This window comes from Camelus bactrianus, chromosome 7 (genome assembly GCF_048773025.1).
Source record: "Camelus bactrianus isolate YW-2024 breed Bactrian camel chromosome 7, ASM4877302v1, whole genome shotgun sequence".
Classification (NCBI taxonomy): domain Eukaryota; kingdom Metazoa; phylum Chordata; class Mammalia; order Artiodactyla; family Camelidae; genus Camelus; species Camelus bactrianus.
Window position 1 is genome coordinate 36,317,279 of NC_133545.1, and position 20,151 is coordinate 36,337,429.

The 20,151-nt window shown below is 37.9% G+C and overlaps 1 long non-coding RNA gene across 2 annotated transcripts in view; it reads left to right on the forward strand.

Moving 5' to 3' along the window:
• The window catches only part of LOC141578147 (uncharacterized), a 60,833-nt gene that overhangs the window by 23,558 nt on the left and 17,124 nt on the right, over positions 1-20,151 (forward strand). The window contains exon 2 of one of the 2 annotated variants that reach the window (XR_012508118.1): positions 9,703-9,843. The exons of the other annotated variant lie outside the window; for it this stretch is intronic. This is a non-coding gene — a long non-coding RNA (uncharacterized LOC141578147). The remainder of the gene's footprint in view (positions 1-9,702; positions 9,844-20,151) is intronic. 2 annotated transcript variants of the gene reach the window in all.

The following is a 20,151-nucleotide window of genomic DNA, read 5'->3' on the forward strand; positions in this document are numbered from 1 at the left end:
AAAAAAATGTTTAAAAGTAAAAAATAAGATGACAAAATCAAGGTGCTAGAAATAAATTATTAAAATGAGTATGAATGTATGAAAAATTTTAAAAATTCAGATTTAGATAAAAATTCAAGCATATGGGATTTTCCAGAGATTCAGCAAAAATTAACGAAGATTAAAAATAAGGAGTTGGATAAATGTGTATTGGGCCAGAAAGAATGTAGGGAAGGCAATAATATTTTTAAGAAGTTAAAATAAAGAGAAACAATTGCTAAACAGGACAAACGGGGTTTGTTTACATTTTTCAACAAAATTTTCAATAAAGATATACTACTCATGAATAATGATTGAATCTATTCACTGAAGCACAGCATCAAAATGTTAAAACTATATTAGGAAATATTGGCAAAAAGTGTATCTAACAGGAAATTTTATATGCTTGTCCTCGAATCTGGAGTAGTAGGGAAGACAAAGACGAGAATAGAAATATACAATATTAAAAGTGAAAAAGCATATATTACTGTAGAAATAGAAAAAAAAATTCTGAGAGATAACAAGAGTGAAATCAAACAATGAATGCAAATTACTTTTGCTATTATAAGACAAGGGTCTTCACATTATTACAACATTTTTTTAAAAAGATACATCTAATAGCAAATAACCTGAACATTTTAAATGAAAGAGGGAGGCAGAGATTTACCAAGTGAATACAAACATAAAGTTAGGAGTGGCAGTATTATCTGACAATGTAGAACCTAAGGCAAAAGGATTAAATTAAACAAAGAAGCTTATTTTTAATGGATAAAAGTACAATTCACAATGGAACGACAGCAGGCATGCACCTTTTCATGTCAAATAACATAGTCCAGAAAGAGAAACAAAAAGACAAGAAAAACAAAAGACCATAATCAGGCTATGCTATAGGAAAACCCTTGGAAAATCTCTTTTTATGAGCTGGGGGTTTTTAGCATTGCCATGTGAAAAACCATCCTTTTCTTTGAAAACAAATGGAATTAATAAACTATGGCAGATTTTCCAAGCTCCATATTCTTTCCCGGAGAGACCATGTAATGTTTGCAGAATTCCTTTGAGCACTTTACCTCTGTCTGGAAATGAGGCTTGCTTGCTGTTTAATGTTTCTATTAGAGAAAAAGAAAAACAAACAAAGGTGGTCCCCTAGCATTTCAAGTCTGATCGCATTATGATTTGATAGCATTCTTAGGTTTCCTAATTCCACTCCAGGAGAAATAATAAAAGGGGACATAATTCCAAGCTCTTTGAACTAGCCACCTGGCAGAGCCCATCAACGGCAATTTCTGTGTGGCAGCAAACACCATGTGCCCCCCCACCCTTTTATTTAAGGGAACTAGACTTAACATGGGAATTTGGGGCCACATGAGAATAGGGAAAAACAGTTCTTTGTTCCTTCTTAGCAGAGAGATTAAAGCAATGTAGGTACTATCTGCTTAACCTCATCTTGCTTTGGTTGGACTCTTTTGAGGCCATCAAACCATTGCTCTTAAAAGATTTTCACATTAAATCTTGCCCAGAAAAATAGTTATTTCCATTTTAGACACTTAATTAAAACATGATGGAAGGCTTTAAACATTTTTCTGTAAACTGAAAAATCAAATAGACAGAAACATACAAGGATTTAGAGACTTTGAAACATAGACTCAAGTAGTTTAGTAAATAGAGCTTTTTGCCTTTCAAAAAAATTCATTATTTAAAATTATCCCTAAAACATTTACAAAAGTTTACCACAATTGGCTGAAACTACTATATTAACAGGTTCTGTTTTCTCATTCATTCATTTATTCATTCATTCATCCAATATTTAATGAGCATTACCATTTGCCAAGCAATATGTTAGATGCTGGTGATGTAGCCAGAATATTTAGAAATTAAAAAAAAAAACACAAAAATCATAAAGCTTTCGATTTGGGGGGAACTCAGGAAGTTTATTGCCGAAAAACTCTATAGGATCAGAGAATAAATCAAAAGTGCAATAATAAACTACTTAGGAAATGCTAATGATAACTCTACCATACTCCAGTGAAAACTGTACTCAGGGGAAAGTCATAGCATTTAATGCTTTTATCATTAAAGAAGAAAGATTTAAAATAAGTAAATGAAATGTTTCCTTTAAGTTTAAAGAAACTTAAAAGTTGCAAAAAAACTAAAAAGCTGATTTGGAAATACAATCAAAGGATTCCCCAGTCCTCCATGACCTGTCCACTGGGAGACTCCTATTTTTCTACTGGAATAGGTCACAGAGTCAAAAAAGGAAAGTCAGAACTCAGCACCAGGAATTCATAGAATTTTCCTCAAGAAGCTGAAACTGGGGTGACTCATTTACAATTGCCGATTGATTCACCTCCCCAGGAGAGAATACCTGAATGAGCTATCTTAGGTGACTTATTAGAGACAAGCCAGGATCCCATTCTTAGGGGCCCAGTAGAATCATAGGTGATGAAGGGAAAAACAGTTTCTTAAAGAAAGTGACACTGGATAGAAAAAAAAACCAGACATCCATCACACTAATTATTTAATTCCGCAAGTAAGAAAAATGAAGGGGAGTGGGTATAGGTATAGCTCAGTGGTAGTGCACATACTTAGCATACACAAAGTCTTGGGTTCAATCTCCAGTACCTCCATTAAAAAAAAAAAGAAAGAAAATGAAAAACACAAGAAACTAAATATAAAGAACTAACAAAGGCAACAGTTACATCCCGTAGAAACTCTCTTCCCTTATGCAATCTGAGCAGTTAACTGAAACATTCAAATAAAGCCAAGAATTATAAAAATTAACATATACCTTCTTTGAAACTTCTCTGAATAAAATTAAATATGCTATTAAAAACTCACCCAAGGGTTATCTGGATTTTTCCTAAATATAAACATCTCTGCCTCTCAGTAAAGTTTTGCCCCAAATTTTATCCAGTTACAGGTTAGAATTTCTATAGAGTCAGGATTAATGAAACAATGAGAATAGATCCTTAAAGAGCTGTGTATTTAGTCTTTGCTGTCTCCTGGTGTTGACTTTGGCACATCCCTCTAATACCGAACGTCACATTAAAAACAATACACACTATGTTTATATCAAATACATGATGGGTAAACCAGCTAATGGAATCTGGCTTATTTCCCTGTCAGGAGCAGTAATAATAAGTAGTTCATTATTATTCAGCTTCCACAGTATCTCTCCTTCAGATGAAGGCAGATTTCAAACTACCACCTTTATGACAGTCCTGAAACATATCATATGTAAGATCCTGAGCTTTCTTAAAAGACAGAGGTGAGAAGTTTCTCAGTAAAATAATCATGTAAGGAAAATCATGGAGAAAATGAAGAGTGGCTTTTCACCTGCTGTGCTGCAGGCTAATATGAAGAGCTGTGTCTGATGACATCCTACAAATGCACAGCCATAATCATTATAGAATTTCAAGTGGGAAGGGGAGTGGTGGCATGGTCCACTTGTTATTGCTGAGGGTGCCAGCGGGGTTTCCCGGGCAGTAGAGTTGGCCACTTAGGGAATTAACAGTCTCCTCCTGGATAGACCCACCTTCATGTACCTGGAACAGTGCATCTCAGTGGAACTATGTGCCATCCCCAGAGATTCTGACTTCATAGGTCTGAAGTGTACCCCAAGCACCAGAACTCCTCTAGAATTCTCCAGGTGATTCTAGTGCACATCCAGGGCCAAGAACCCTGGGACTCGGGATCTCATTTCCTTACTGGGGAATTCACCAGGGCAGGACCTGGGGCTGGAGCTGCTGAGATGTGGGAAGCCAGGCATTGCGACCTGCCAACATTCCCCACACAATAGGCAAGTGGGGAACTGGCCTGGGCCACTGTCGCTTCTGCAGAGATGTAGGTCTGCAAAGCCACACACACACTGAGGGAGGATTCTCCACCAAATAATGGGACCTCCACACAGAAGGCCCATCGTCTCCCAGCCAGAGACCTTTGGTTCTATCAGACATGAGGGAATGTTAATCAGCCCCTCAAAAGAGTCTGCCTGATTCTCCGTGTTCAAAGTATGGGTCAAAAATTATTGAACATTAGGCCAGAAATAAGCTTTTTTTTTTTTTCCTGGTGGCTGTCAAAATTCTTTTAGCAGCTCCTGGGGTGCCCCAACAAAAGCTTATGTGAAATTCTGATCTATGTAAAAACCAAATGCAAGGCTGCTGGGGTTGAAACTGTCAAGCAGGTGCCAGAGGACTCTGTTCAGTTCTGCTCCTAAAGGCAGTCCCCTAGGTGCCTCATAAAAATATAGATTAAAAACAATAGCTCTAGTCCTCACATCTTCCTTTACCAGGAAGCCAAGGCTCTGAGCAGTTGCTCTGTCCAAGGGCACCAGCTAGTAAAGAGCCCCATCTAATCTGAAATTCAAGTTTCCAAACACACAGCCAGTTCTCCCTTAGCCAAAGGTCTGAGCGGAGCCAGTCAAGATAGGCTTCCAAGTGTCATGCCAGGATTTTTTAGGGAATATCCATAACAAAAGGGAAAAGACCTAGAGATCTTCTTATCAGGTCCTTCAGAAAGTTGTCCTGTCCCCCTCTGTCCCTGGTCACTTGCCCTGGACAACATCATGAAATACTACAGGATTGATTAGTTGGGACGTTTTAAACAGCATGGCAGAGATGGGACCAACCTCATCCCCTTGACCTTGTGTGGCTTCTCGGTGACAGGGGTAGAAGTCTTCATTGGTTGATGCCCACCTCCTCTTTCTGAATTCCCTTTCTCAGTACAGCCAGCCTTCACACCCTCCCTGGTACCCACTGCCCTCTCATAAAGGACACAAACAGATTGCTGCTTCTTGGTGTCTCTGAACTCCCAACCTACTTGCCTGCCAGCCTTAAATGGCAACAATACTATTACTGCTAGGTCTACAAATACTACAGTCCTTGCTTTGAATACTGCCTTTATTTAGCACCTGTTTTACTGTGCAAAGCCTTGTGCCAATGCATTACACAATTAGCTCATTTGATAGTGCATGGCCTTGGAAGCCATGCTAAGGTATCTGGGTTTATGGTGGAGAAAATGGAACACCATCAAAGGAGTTCAAGGAAGGGAGGACCATGATCAAATCTGCACATTGGGTGCCTTGTTCTGGTAATTTCTCAGATGATGAATTAGTTGGCAGGTTGAGAGTGAGGCAGTAGGGGCTGAGGTCATCCTCAGGTGAGAGATGATAAGGGGCTAAGGGTGGCCAGTGTCCATGGGAATGGAGGGCAAAAAGCCAATCTAAGACATTTCTGCTATGATTTTAATAGACATTAATGAGTGTGTGATGGAAAAGAGTTATGGGCTGTGGGGCAATAAAGAAAGTGGAATCAGAAATTACCCATAGGTAAGTTAGGGGTACATGGTAGCACCCTAAGCCAAGACACAATTCTATGTAAACTCACCCCATCATTCATTGCCAAGCATATCTGTAAACTCATCACCATAGATTTCTAAGGAATAAAGTTCCTTTCTGGAGCTTGAATCTCTTTACAAAATCATGCAGAAGGAATTACTCATGGTGATGGTGGTGATTACAGATGCTGAGGGGTGTGTGTGTGTGTCTGTGCATGTGTGTGAAGTCTGGGGGGAGATACGCCCTTTCTAAAGCAGCTGTTCCTATCACCGAACACTATGATTCCCTTTTCCTCCTGCACGCAGACCGCTAGGAGTAGAGAGTCAGCCTTCTGTCTCCTTCCCAGGCCTCCTTGACACCTCCCCAGCCCCCCCCAAAGGGAAAGCTAGAACTGGTAACTTTGAACGACGAGTTTAGTAGTGGCAGGATTTGTTAAGAGCAACTAAATCTTGGGTGTGTACATGCTTGTATCTGCTTATGTGGGTCTGTATGTGTTTCCGCAGGTGTATCTATGTGGGTGTTTGTGTTAAAGTTTCCAGATTAAGCAAATAAAAATACAGGTCCCACTGCTAAGTTTGAATTTCAGATAAACAGCAAATAACTCTTTTAGTGTTAAGTATGTCCCATGTGTATTTGTGTATGCAATATTTAGCACTTATACTAAAATAAGTACTCATTGTTTACCTGAAATTCAAACGTGAAACCCATGTGTTTGTGTGTATTTTGTGTGGCCCTCTGTGTTGTGGTTTGTATACCTGTGTGTTCGTGTATATGTGTCTTTTGTGTTTGTGTGTATATGTGGATCTGGAGTCCACAGGACTCCCTAATAAGAGGTTTGTTTTAACCATCCAGGCCCTGAGGAAAATAGAAATAGATCTTCCCACTTAGAAGGAAAAAAGAAAGCAGATTTTCTTTCTATTATTAATTTTGACATTGAACAAGTCACCACAAAAGTGAGGAGGTTGAACAGACTCATCCATTTAAATATTTATCGACCATTCCAGGAGCAGAAGGTACAAAGGCAAATAATTCACAGAGGGCTCACAGTCTAGAGAAAGGACATCTATACAACTGCTGAGGTTACGATGTAGTTAATGCCACAGTAAACGTGCCAGCCAAGATCCCAACAACTGTGGCGGTACCTTCTAGTTCTTCATGTCTGCAAAGGCAGCAGATGTTTCAGTTTGATGCTTTTATTACTTGCGATCTTTAAATTGTGATTATTGGTGGAAGCACACGTGCTGCTCGGCTAAGCACTGATGATCACCCAAGCGTCGGCCGAGGGAAGCATTGCTTTATCCGTCAAATTCGTTTAATACCAGCTGTATTCATGAAAGCCGAGACATGTCACTGACTTGTGCTTTTAAAGCATTTCTTATCAGCTCTCCTGCCATCTTGGGTGGAACACCTTGCTGCTTTAAAGGGCCACTTGCTTCCCCTTCAGGACCTCTAAGCTCCCTCCTCCTAGTTGGTTCCTGATGCATCTACCTCTCCCCATTTTTTCAGTTCCTTTTGCCCACCCACCATTTTCAGGATCTGTCTTTCAAAATACAATTAGCTGTCTAAGTGAGACATTGGCCATTCTAGTTTGAAATCTGTCTCAAGTGAGCATTCCCACCCCCACCCCACAGAAAGCTGCCTGAATATCATAATTGAGGAGTTATGCAGGAGCGTCTGGATCCAATGGTATATGGTTTGAAGACAGGCTACAACAAAGCAACAAAGAAACTTAAGGGGCAGCAACAAGACAAATTTATTTCTCACTCACCTAGTAGTCTGGGCCCAAGCTGTCTTGTTGGACACGGCAGTCCCAGAGGGGCAAGGAGCCCAGTTCCTTCTGGCTTGGTGCTCTGCTGTCTTTAATCCATGGCTGTCTTCAATCTATGGTCTAAAACCCTGTCCTGGCTCTCATCAGAAAGGCTGCATCCCAAGCAGCAGATAGAGGGAGAAGTGGGGGTGCAGATCCAGTTCTTTTCAAAGGCCAGACCTGGAATCTGCATGCATCACTCCCCCTTACAGTCACAGGTAAGACTATGGCCAGACTTGACTTCAAACAGGGCCAGAAATGGAACTTCATCTGGCCCATCACAGGGCCTCTATCACTAGGGAAGAAGGAAGAGTGGATTTTAGGGCTACCAGCCATCTCTGCCCGAAGAGCATTTGCCTTGTACTATTTAAGTGCACGAAGGGCGAATGGCCCCCAGAATACACTTGTCCATTGATAGCTGGCAGGACCAAGAACCAATACTGAGCTTTCACTGTGTTCCAGATTTGGTGAGAATCCTTTGTGTAATTTTGTATATAACCTGATAGGCAAAGAGCCTGCAGTGTGAAGTCAGTTGTCCACTGATAAGCATAGGTGCTGAAGGAGACGTCTGGACACAGGACCTTTCCCACAGATCATCCTACCTCCTCTAATCTGCTGGTTACTGCATGAATCCCTTGGCTGTGTGCTAGAATTTTGGTTGTCAGCATCCCCATCATCCCCATTTAGTTCTCCTCAGCATCACAGAAGCAAAGCAGGAACTACATTTCCCAGAATGCCATTCCCTGCAGGCTCCAGGTTTGAGCATCTGTGAGACACTTGGAAGAAAGAAAAGAAGCAGGGATCCTTCTTCTGGAGAGGGTTGTATCTAGACACCTGGGTGGATAGAGCTGCACAGCAGCTTTCCACCGGCTCTTGAGAACCTCCAGCTTTAGTGTTTCAGGCTGAGAACCTTGGCTGGTGGCTTCTCTGGCCTTTGTGCCCTGGTTCTTCTAAGGGTTACATAAATCCCTGATTACCTATGTAAAACTCTCTGTACCTGGAGCTCACAGACTGATCCCTTACAAAGAACATGAGATCACATTTATTTTCCATCCATCATACAGTTGAGTCCATTTACCCATTTCACCCTCCCCTTTCACCCCTTCCCCTTTGGTAACCACTCGTCCATTCTCTGTATCTATGTGTTTGTTTTTGTTTGTTCATTTATTTGTTTTTATTTATTTGTCTGTCTGTTTAACTTTTCTACATTACACATCTGAGTGGGTGAAATGGATTTAAATCCCAGCTTCCTTACTCACCCAAGCATGCCCTTGGGTGCATCACTTAAACTATATGAGCATCAACATTTTTCATTTATCACATGGGAATAACAAAATCATCGGGAGAATCCCATGTGATAAAATACGTAACAACAACTAGCACAACAGGGAAGTAAAATGCTGCTGTTGTTGTTATTACTTGTAATAACAATAACCAAGCCTATTAAAGACATTATTGTGTTTAATCCTAAAACAACTCTGGTTACTACTATTATTCCTATTTTACAAGTGGGAAAACCAAGAAACAAAGAGCTAAATTAACTCGCCAATTATCATTCAGCCAGTTCTTGACAGACTCAGAAATTGAACCCAGTTTCTTTAGTTGTAGAGCTCACACTCTTAACCACTGTGTTGTGCATCCTGTTAAGACACATTTCAACTGGCTTATTCATTGTCACCTTCCTCTTCAATGAATAGTTTACCAGAGATGCCAACAAGTGCAAAGACTAGAGAAGAGAAATTATGGGCAGCCATATACTATGGAATAACCTCCTAATAATTTCAAGAACCCAAGATGGAATTGGTCTACATGGTGAGGTGCCTGGTCCTTGGATATTTTCAAGGAAAAGCTCAAGGATATCTGACTCAAAAGCAGTGGTTCTCAATCTGGGGCAACTATACCTTCCAGATGATATTTGGCAATGTCCAATGTCATTGTCACAACCGGGCTTTGCGTACTATTGCTATCCAGTGGGTAGAGGTCAGGGATGCTGCTACACATCCTACAATGCACAGGACAGCCCCCTGCCCATGCCCCACAAAGAGTTACCTAACTACTCAATAGTGTTGCTGTTGCGAATCTCTGGTTTAGAAGGTGTTATGAGATTTTTAGTTCCTGATGTGTGTTATATGGGACATTCTCTAAGACTGTGTAGTCCAATATGGTAATCACTTGCTATGTGTGACTAAAATTAAATTAAAATTTTGACTTCTCAGTTGCATTAACTACCTTTCAAGTGTCAATCAGTTATGACTAATGGTCACCATATTAGAAAGTACAAATTTATAGAACATTTCCATCATCTCAGAAAGCTGTTTTGGTCAATGCGGCTACAAGATCTTCTTTTACTCTGAAATTCTATTAAATATCTCAAGCTGAGTTTCCTTGCATGTTATGAGAAACCAGATCTTAAAATAGTGATGTTTAAAAGAGATAAAATAGGGCATACATGTTCACATTGTAAAAATAATCTTTAAATGTGAATGTCTCTTAATATTTTTGAGGGCTTGTGTCCTTGTTAAGAATCTGATTTATGTGTTTATAGATCATTAAAACTGGGAAGAAAGTGGAAACATAAACCTAGAATTGGCAAAACCACTACAAACTGAAGCCCAAGGCAAGGACCAAAAGCAGATCTGAAATTACAAGCTAAACCACTGATTAGAATGAAATTGTAGAATTTTTAGTAAGTATGATTTTTTTACTACTTTTTGGTTTGGATTTGCATAATTGTTTTTAGGGACCATAAAGTTTTTGGAAAATCTAGTGTAACATACTGATTCTCTCTTCTCAAGTGGGAACACACAGATATGTACAGATCCAATTTGCTGTACAATTCATGCAATTAATGACTTCCCAAAGCCTGGGTAAGCTCTCTCTTTTCTGGTTGATCCCTACTCATTACCCCCATTTCACAGATGAAGACGTTGACGTTCTGAGAAATTAAGTGATCTGCCCAAGTTTACACAGTGGCGGAACCTAAATCAGAAGATGGACATTCTATTCCCAAGCTTTACATATTCATTAAGAAATATCAATTTAATAAAGTAGCAAAGGAACTAATCTATTGTGTGATATAAAATACACTTGTACCAGCCAAATTCTTCTGCTTGGCCTCTATGGAAGGAAGGGAGAGTGTAGTCCTTAAAATGCAAAGAACTGGCTTCTAAAATTGCCAGAGATTAGAAGAGAGAAATTTAAGTCCATTCAATATTTCACAGCCTGGATTGTGTAGCTGTGAAAGAAGACGCATGTTCTTTCATTTTTGATTTAGAATTGTTATCAGAACGCTGCTGCTTTGCAAATCCATTGCCTTTCTCCAAACAACACATTCCCAGTAAAATATGAACTCTTCACCCAAATGCCATCTTTCTCATTAAGGCTTCAAGAAGCAGAGTTTGTGAATTCCCCTTTGAATAGCTCATTAAGTTACTTGCTTTTGTTCCTGCCTCCTGTCTTCTGTGCTCTGTGTCCTTATTTGTGCTTTTTCCTTAAAGCCAACAAAAAGCCTAGAAAACTCCCTTATGGAAAATTCCAAAATTCAACTGTGTGTTTTACTCCTCTGCTTAATTATGAGAAGTTGTGCCTGATCTATACTTATGGCCTTTCAAAGTGTGCTATTACATAGAACAGCAAGCAGAAGCAAAAGGTGGCAAACCTCACTGAGCTATCCCTATTGAAATGCTGTAAATAGAAATAATATTCAAGAAAAAAGAAATTGCCTCTGGATCTGTGCCCAATAGATCTACTTACAAACCCCAAACAAAGCTTAGCGTGTCAAGTACACTTAGCCCGATGTCTGGAACATAACAATCAGTTTAAAAAATATTTGTTGAGTGAATACACTACATTCATTTCCCCCCTTGCCATTCATTCTCTGCCCTCCATCCTCATCTGCCGGTCTCTGTCCTGACTCCTGCAGACTGCATCACCCAGGTGTTTTTGCTGAGTGGCTGCCGTTGGCTACAGGCTATAGGTGGTTGGAAGGTGGAAAGAAGGCACATCAGGCTCCTCTTCCCACCCCCTTCTTCTTCTGCACTTTGCCTCTGCTGTGGCTGTGCCCTCTACAACCACAGTTCCCATGCGGCAGTCCCTCCTCCATGGCACCAGCTCCCACTGGGTTCCAGAAACATCATTTCCTCCTTTTGCCCCTTTAGGTCTAAAGCTGATAACAGCTTCCTGCCTTGTTAGTTCCTGGCTGTCTCCACATCCTTTTTGGTTTCTTCACCTCTGCCCACATCTCAGTAAACCCATTTGTGTTAGTCAATTTGGGCAGTTATAACAAAACACCATAAACTGGGTGGCTTAAATAACAAAAATTTGTTTCTCACAGTTCTGGAGGCTGGCAAGTCCAAAATCAAGACATCAGCAGATTCTGCTGTGAGAGCCCGCTTCCCAGACGGCTGTTTGTATTGGTGTGATTTGGTTTGGTTTTGCTGTAACCTTACAATATTGGAAGGGATGAGAGAGTCTCTCTCACTGGCAAGAGCACTAATCTCATTCATGATCTAAACACCTCTGAAGGCCCCCTCTTCCTAATACCATCACCTAGAGGATCAGGATTTCAACACATAAATTTTGGGGTGACACAAACATTCAACCTATAGCACCATCCCTTCATTAAACTCTTCCATTGAACCGGATGAGTTAAATTTTGTTTTTCATTATCCTGACATGATGAACAAATGAAATAGATAAATGAAAAGATTTAGAGAGCCAGCATTAAAGTAATTCTGAATATATAATTTTTAACATTTAGGAATAAAGCTTTAAATACAAAAATCACTTCCCAAAATATTAAGACCTCAATTACTGAAGTCTTACTTAAATACAGGTTTTAATATATAAAAATTTATATTCATGTTTATATAATACATGCCAAGGGCAGATAATGTAATTGGGAAAATCGATCTAGGTAATTGAGAAAAAAAGTTAAGAGAGTTAACAAATGACAACCGGCAATTAGCTGGTACTTGTGTTATAGACTGGAAGTTTGGTACATGTATGGATGTATGTGTATTGTAAAGAGTCCCAACCAATCATGAAATCAGTGCAGACTGGTACATCACCTATGGTCCAACTTATAACTTAAAACAAAATCTTACATCACAACTACATGAGTTGAGGAAGGTGGGGTCCAAGTGGAGGTCAGACATAGACATGTGTTGACATCAGGTTACAGGTATGAGCTACAGGGGTAGACCATGGGGAGCGTGGTTTGAATTGCTTTAGTGTAGGAGGCAGGTTGAAAGCCAGAGTCATATTCAGAGTTAGCGTAGGTGGCACCCCGGAGACACCAGTATTTCTCTGAATTAACGTGCTCTTCTCTCGCAGACACACTCTCTCTTGCACACTGGCATTGGCTCTCTTTCACTCTGACTGTCATTATAATACATTCCATTTAGTTTTCATATGTTAAGAAATAAGAAATAGCAAAGAAAAAAATTACCATAGAAATAAAGATAAGCAAAAGGAAAATAAAACATAAAATGACCCATAAGCTTTTCATACTGCGATAACCAGCTTATACACTGAAGGACTAAATCCTGCAGTAGGTGGTGATTGATGGCTAGCTGGGTGAATAGGTAGGTGTTTTCTAGCAAAAAGTCTAATCAAATGTAGGTGTTTTACAACTTGCTGTTTTCACTTAATAATATGTTTTAATATCTTTCTGAGTTATTACCTTTCCACAGCATCGTTTTTATAGCTGAAAAAAATACTCTATCGTAGGACTTTGCCATTGTTTGCTAACCCAATTCCCAGTTGTAGGAAATTTAGACTCTTTCCAATATTCCCCATTTTAAACAATGCTGTAAAAGATATCCTTATAATTGCTGGCTATTGGAATAACATGGTTATTGTTATCTGAAATTTTTAGTGTAATGGCAAAGAGGTTTGCTTACCCTTCTTACCTGTGAGGTATAGCTGTGATACAGAAAAATGCAGTAATCATAAAATAAGCTCACAGAACTGAACAAGACTATCAACACTACACAATAGTTGGTGTTTATTAAAAAAAAAACACTCAACTACAGAATACACATTTTTTCAACTGCCATGATTTATTCACCAAGATGGACCAAAAGCTGAGGCATAACACAAGCTTCAATAAGTTTGAAAAGATTGAAGTCATGTAAGTATATTCTCTGACCACAACATAATTAAATTAGAAATCACAAAGAGCATCAAGGAAACACTCCCCAAATTTGGAAAATAATAAAAACACAGTTCTGAATCTGTTCTGTGAGTCAAAGAAAAAGTTATAAGGGAAATTTAACAGTATGTTGAATGATAATAAAAATACAACATACCAACATTTGTTGGATGCAGTTAAGTGTTCAGAGAAAAACATGGCTTTTAATGCTCATATTAGAAAAAAGCAGGATTTAGTAATCTATATCCCTTTGGACATATTTGGCCTGTAGCCTATTTTTATGACCTGTGAGCTAAGAATGCTTCTGCAGTTTTAAGTGATTGTAAAAAAAATGAAGCATGAGGAAGAGGAGGAGAATAGGAAGAAAATTCAACAAAGATCATATGTGATACGCAAAACCTAACATACTATGTGAACCTTTACAGAAAAAATTCACTGAGCCCCGGGAAAGAAGAAAGCTATAAAAATTAATGATCTAAGTTCCCATCTTAAGAAATTAAATAACAAAAAGCAAACTAAACCTAAAGATGAAGTAAATAATAAAGATAAGTGTAGAACTCAATGAAATAGAAAATAGACATAAAATAGAGAAAAAAATCATTAAAATCAGAAGCTGGTTCTTGGAAAAGACATAAGATTGATAAACCTCTAGCTTGGCTTATTAAGAAAAAAGAAAAGACAAATTATTAGCATAGAGAATGAAAATGGGGACATAAACTACAGACATAAAAGGATAATGAAGGAATATTAAGAACAACTTACACCAATAAATATGATGACTTAGATGAAATGGAAAAATATTAAAAAGTCACAAGTTACCAAAACTGACCCAAGAATAAATACGAAATTTGAAGTCTATATCATTATAGAAATGGAATTTGTAATTAAAAAAAATACTCTTCCACAAAGAAAACTTTAAACATCCATCTCTTCACTGATGAATTCTATCAGAAATATAATGAAGAAATAATGCTAATCATACACAAACTATTTTAGAGATAAAAAAGGAAGGAATACTTTCCAATTAGTTCTGTGATAGCACTTCAATATTAAGATTAGGCAAATACGTCACAAGGACATTACAGAAAACTATTCCTCATGATCATAAACATAAAAATCCTTGAATAAAATTGTGATGAATGAATTTCAGCAATATAGTTAAACAATAGTAAGTCATGACCAAATGAGGTTTTCTTGAGAATGCAAGCTTGGATCAACATTTGAAAATCCATTAATGTAATTTACCATATTAACAAGCTCAAGAATAAATACTTCATTTTAATAGATCCAGAAAAAGCATTTGACAAAACGCAAATCCATTTATAATAATATTTTTAAAAAACCTCAGCAAACTAAGAAGAGCAAACGTCCTCTACTTAAGGACATCTATGAAAAGACCATAGCTAATATCATACTTGTATTAGACAAGGTTTTCCAGAGAAACAGAATTAATGGTGGTGGTGTGTGTGTGTGTGTGTGTGTGTGTGTGTGTGTGTGTGTGTACATATACATATACCATATATGTAGACAAGTATTTATTTAAAGCAGCTGGTTCACATGACTGGGATCTGGCAAGTCCAAAATCTACAGGGCAGGCCAGCAGGCTGATGACCCAGGGAAGAGTTGTCCTTGCAGCTGGAGTCTGCAGGCAGCCTGGAGGCCAAATTCTTTCTCTTTCTCTTTCTCAGAGGACCTGTCTTTGTTAGTTAAGTCCTTAAACTGATTGGATTAGGCGCACCCACAGTATAGAGGGAATCAACTTTATTCAAGGTCTACTGAGCTCGTTAATCACAGCCAAAAAATACCTTCACAGTGATATCTAAAGCTTGACCAAATTATCTGGGTAACTTAGCCTAACTCAGTTAACACATAAAATTAACCATCAGAATACTTGATATTGAAAGACTCAATATTTGCCATCTAAATAAGGAAAAAGACAATTCTACCCTTAACACTGCTATTCCACATCATACTGTGGAGATCCTACTCAATGCAATAAAGTAAGAAAGATAAAAGCAGACAGATTGTAAATGAAGGACTATAACTGTATTTGCAGATCACATGATGATGTACATGGAAAAGCCCAACGAATCTACAAAAGAAAACAAAACTAGTAGGATTGATAAAAGAGAATTTAGCAAGAACACAGGGTACATGACTGATAAACACAGATCAATTGTTTTGATGTACTAGCAACGAATGATTAAAAAATGAAACTTAGAAAAACAAATCCATTTACAGTAGCATAAAATACTAATAAACTTAGGAATAAGTTTGACAGAAGATGACTTTCCTAGGCCTATGTTCCATAAAATACAAAAGAAAACCAAAGAAAAATTTTGGAGACCTAAATAAATGGAGAGATAATATCATGTTAATAAATTGAAAGGATCGATACTGTTAAGAAAATAATTCTGCTCAAATTAAGCTATAGAATAAAAGCAAATCCCAGTAAATATCCCAGCAGGATTTTTTATTATGACCAGTGGATTATAAAAGTTACAGGTAAATGCAAAGAAGCTAGAATGGACAAAATATTTTGAAAAAAAAAATAATTTTAAAGAATTTACATTACCAAATTTAAGACTTATTATAAAGGTGCCATAATTAAGATATTGTGATAGTGGCATAAGATATATCAAAATAGTTATCCTGAAAGAGATCCATACATACACACATATAGTTAATTGATTTTTGGCAAAGTTACCAAGGGTGAAATGGTAAGTGTTTCAACAAAAGGTGCTGAAATGCTGAAACAACTGGGAAAAAAAATCTCAAACTTTACCTCATAACATATACAACAATTAACTGAAAAATGGATCAAAGATCTAAATGTAAGCACTAAAGCTATAAAATATCTGTATGAAAATATAGAAGAAAATCTTTGTGATACTAGTTTAGCACAGATTTTTCAAACAGGACACAAAAAGCATGAACCATTAAATTGATAATAATGACCTCATCAAAACTGAAAACTTGTGTTCTTTAAAAGGTACAGTTAGGAAAATTTAAAAGAAAGCCTTAGACTGAGAGAAAATATTTGCAAAACATAACTGTGGTTAAGAGATTGTTTCCAGTATATATTTTTGAAATCTCTTACAGTTTAATAAAATAACAAATAATCTAATATAAATGGGCAAAAGATTTAAACAGATACTTCAGAAAAGAAAATAGACAAATGGCCAAAAACACATGAAAAGATACAAACTAAACCTCAGTGATACAGCACAACACACCTGCTAGAATGGATAAAATTTTGCAAATTGTCAACTCCAAGCTTTGGCAAGATGTGGAACAACTGGAACTCTCATATGCTGCTGTTGGGATTGCAAAATGATACCGTAACTTTGGGAAACATGATAGTCTCATAAAGTTAAACTTACCCTTGCCACAACGACCCAGTAATCTCACTCATAGCTATTTACCTAAGAGAAACGAAAACATACATCTATGGAAAGACTTGTATGGTAATGTGCTGAGCAGCATTATATCTTAAGAGTCAGAAACTGGAAATGTCCATCAAATGGAAGGGATAAATAATTGTGGTGTATTCTTACTATAATATACAACTCAAATAAAAAGGAACAGGATAGAATGACCATCTCCAGGTCCATCCATGTTGCTGCAAATATCACTCATGTGGAATCTAAAAAAAAAAAAAAGACACTAATGAACTTATCTACAAAACAGAAACAGACTCACAGACATAGTAAACAGTCTTATGGTTACTAAGGGCACAGGGGGTGGGAAGGGATAAATTAGGGGTTCAAAATTTGAGAATATTAACCAGTATATATAAAATAGATAAACAAGAAGTTTCTTCTGTATAGCCCAGGGAATTACATTCAATACCTTGTAGTAACCTATAAAGAAAAAGAATATGAAAACAAATACGTGTATGTATATGTACGACTGAAACCTTATGCTGTACACCAGAAATGACGTATTATAAACTGACTATACTTCAATTAAAAAAGAACAATGTGAGGGGGAGTGTATAGCTCAGTGGTAGAGTACGTGGTTAACATGCAAGAGCTTGTGGGGTAAATCCCCAGTACCTCTGTTAAAAATAAATGTCTAATTACCCTCCCCCATCAAAAAAAAGTGAATAAATCTCAAAAAGACTACATGCAGTATGAGTCCATTTATATGAGATTCTGAAAAAGACAAAACTATAGTGTCAGATCAATGGTTACCTGCTGCTGGATGTTGAGGGAAGGGATCAGCTAAAAAGGGCATGACGAATTTTTTAGGTTGAATAAAATGATCTATATCCTAATTGTTAGTGTGGTTACATGACTATACAATTTCTAAAACTTACTAAGTTGTACATTAAAATGCATACATTTTATTGTACATAAACTACACACCAATAAAGCTGGGAGAAAATCAGACTGCAAAAGAAAATGAGGAATCCCAGTACTTAAGTGAAATCCCTATTACTGCTTTCCATTGCTTGGATAATTACATGTCACAGGCAGAGTCCAGAAAGGAATTTAGTAATGTAATTATAATAATAAAATGATAACCATTTATTGAGCACTTACTATGTGCCAAGGGACTTTATATGGCTTTCTTATTTAATCCAAACAACTGTGAGAAATAGGCAATTGAGGAAGGAAGATTTTATAACAACCAGGAGTACAAGGCTAGTAACAGGTATCATATACCAGAACATTTTTCCCAAACGCTACCACCAATTTTACCACCAGGAACCTTGAAACATTGAGGAATGAAATCCAGACTATATTTGCCAAAACGAGAAAAAAAAAAGCCTCTGCAGCGAAATTTGATAGCCTAGATCTTTGGTGATCTCGCCAAACAAAATAACTTAATCCAGGTGTTCCCCCACTCACTAAAAAATAAACTTCAGTAAAAATGATTTCCCAAAATCTAAATGTGGTTGTTAACGAGGTTCTGGAGAATACTGCAGAATGAACTTATTTCTACTCCTTCTAATTTGCGTACCGTGTGCTTTCCCATGCATCTGTTCCTTCACGTAACGTTCCCTTCCCCTCCTTTTAGAAGTATTTACTTATGTTTGTCTCCCCCGTTTGACTGTGGACCTTGTGAGGCAATGAAGGAAGAAAGAAACCAGCATTCAAATACGTGCCTGTGATGAACTCAGCATTGTTCTGGGAAATTTACACACACCATTTGGGCGGACAGGAACCAAGTCGAATTCATCTTTATAGATTCAATGCTTACTATGCTGCATGGTTCCGCAGCCTGTAGGCAAACAAAGACTGCTTCTTTGGTCTTTGGTCTCTGGTCTCTGATGCACTTTGTTGTATGTATGCGTATTTGTATTTTTTAAATCACATATTAATCAACTTGGTACCATAAGGCAAAGTCTGAAACTACCCGACTATTGATGTAATGCAAAAGACATTAGTGAAGATACTAAAATAAAATTAGAATGTAGAAGCCTAAAAGCTCCCCAGGGAAATACTTAGACAACAAAGTGAAACTTGATGAGTTAACAAAGCAGAAAAGGATGCCACAGGCAGAGAAACAAATGCATTCAGAGAGGACCCATCATTAAGATGATTTGGTACAGAATCCACTTCAGTGGGAAAACGCTTGTGGGGAGGAGGAATGTAAGAGGAATGGAGAAAGGCAAATTTACATTTCAGTTCATCTCTTTGCTCTGTTAAGATAATTCTGGTTGTACCTGCAGGGAATTAATTACATCTCATAGTAATACTTAGACTCAACTCACATTGTGTTCTTGCCCTGTGGTTAAATTCACTAACCCCTGAAAATTGCCCACCTATATGGGTTTTGGTTTATGTCCTGCATCTAGTCTTAATTTTCCAAAACAGAAGTAAATTCTTAGACCGCAGGGGGACCTTATCGCCCTTGGTTCACTGTCTTCCACCTTTATGCTGACAGCTAATGGCCTCTTTGGTATTTTTCTCGGAGTGTCTCAATTGAAGGGATAAATGGTTTGGTTTACAGCTCTGGGTCTGTCTTTTGTCATTGAATTGATTTCTTCCATTTTGATTTCTCTCCATCTTTCTAATCATTTGGCTTCATTAATTTCTCTTTAGTCATGTTTATTGTTAATCCTTTCTTCTCCTGGCTCTTCCATATTAAAAAAAAAAGTCTACCACCCTGTATGTCTTCATCCATTCATTGGCAAATGTCTTGGAGAATGGGAGGATTGTCTCCAAATCTCAACTCCCTTCTGTCTCAGCACTCCACCGAGACTCTTCTCACCAAGCTGATCGATGGCTTTCTAATGCCAAGCCCAGTGGGTGTGTCTTCAGTCCTTTTGCTTGACTTCTTTGCAGCATTTAACAAGTTAGCACGTCCTCATTTTTTAAACACTCCTATATTTACTTCTGCAAACTGCTGTCTCCTGGTTTTCCTGCTGCTATTGAAGCACATCCTCAGTTTTCCTCGTGGAGTGCTTTTCCTCCACGCTGTCTCGTTAAGCATTTCTGTTCTGCAAAATTCCATCTCTGAGCCTTTGCTCACTTAACCCCCTCTTCTTGAGAAATCTTCTTCACTCTCTTTTGATGACCTCTCATACTGGGCACTGTATCTTCAGAGCAGACCATTCTCTTGAGCTCCAAATAATAAATCTAACTGCCTCATTTTATTTCTTCTTCACCCAAATTTACTTCTCCACTTAGATATCTTGATGAACATCATCTCCATTAACTCTTTTGCTCGAGACAGAAATTTTAGAATTACCTGTAATTCCTTCTTCTACCCCAATTTCCACAATAAGGCAATCACCAAGCCTAGTCAATTCCCCCAAATGGTTCTCAATTCCATTTATTCCTTTCTTTCCCTATCGTTTCTCCCCTAGGTTACTGTTAAATACATCTT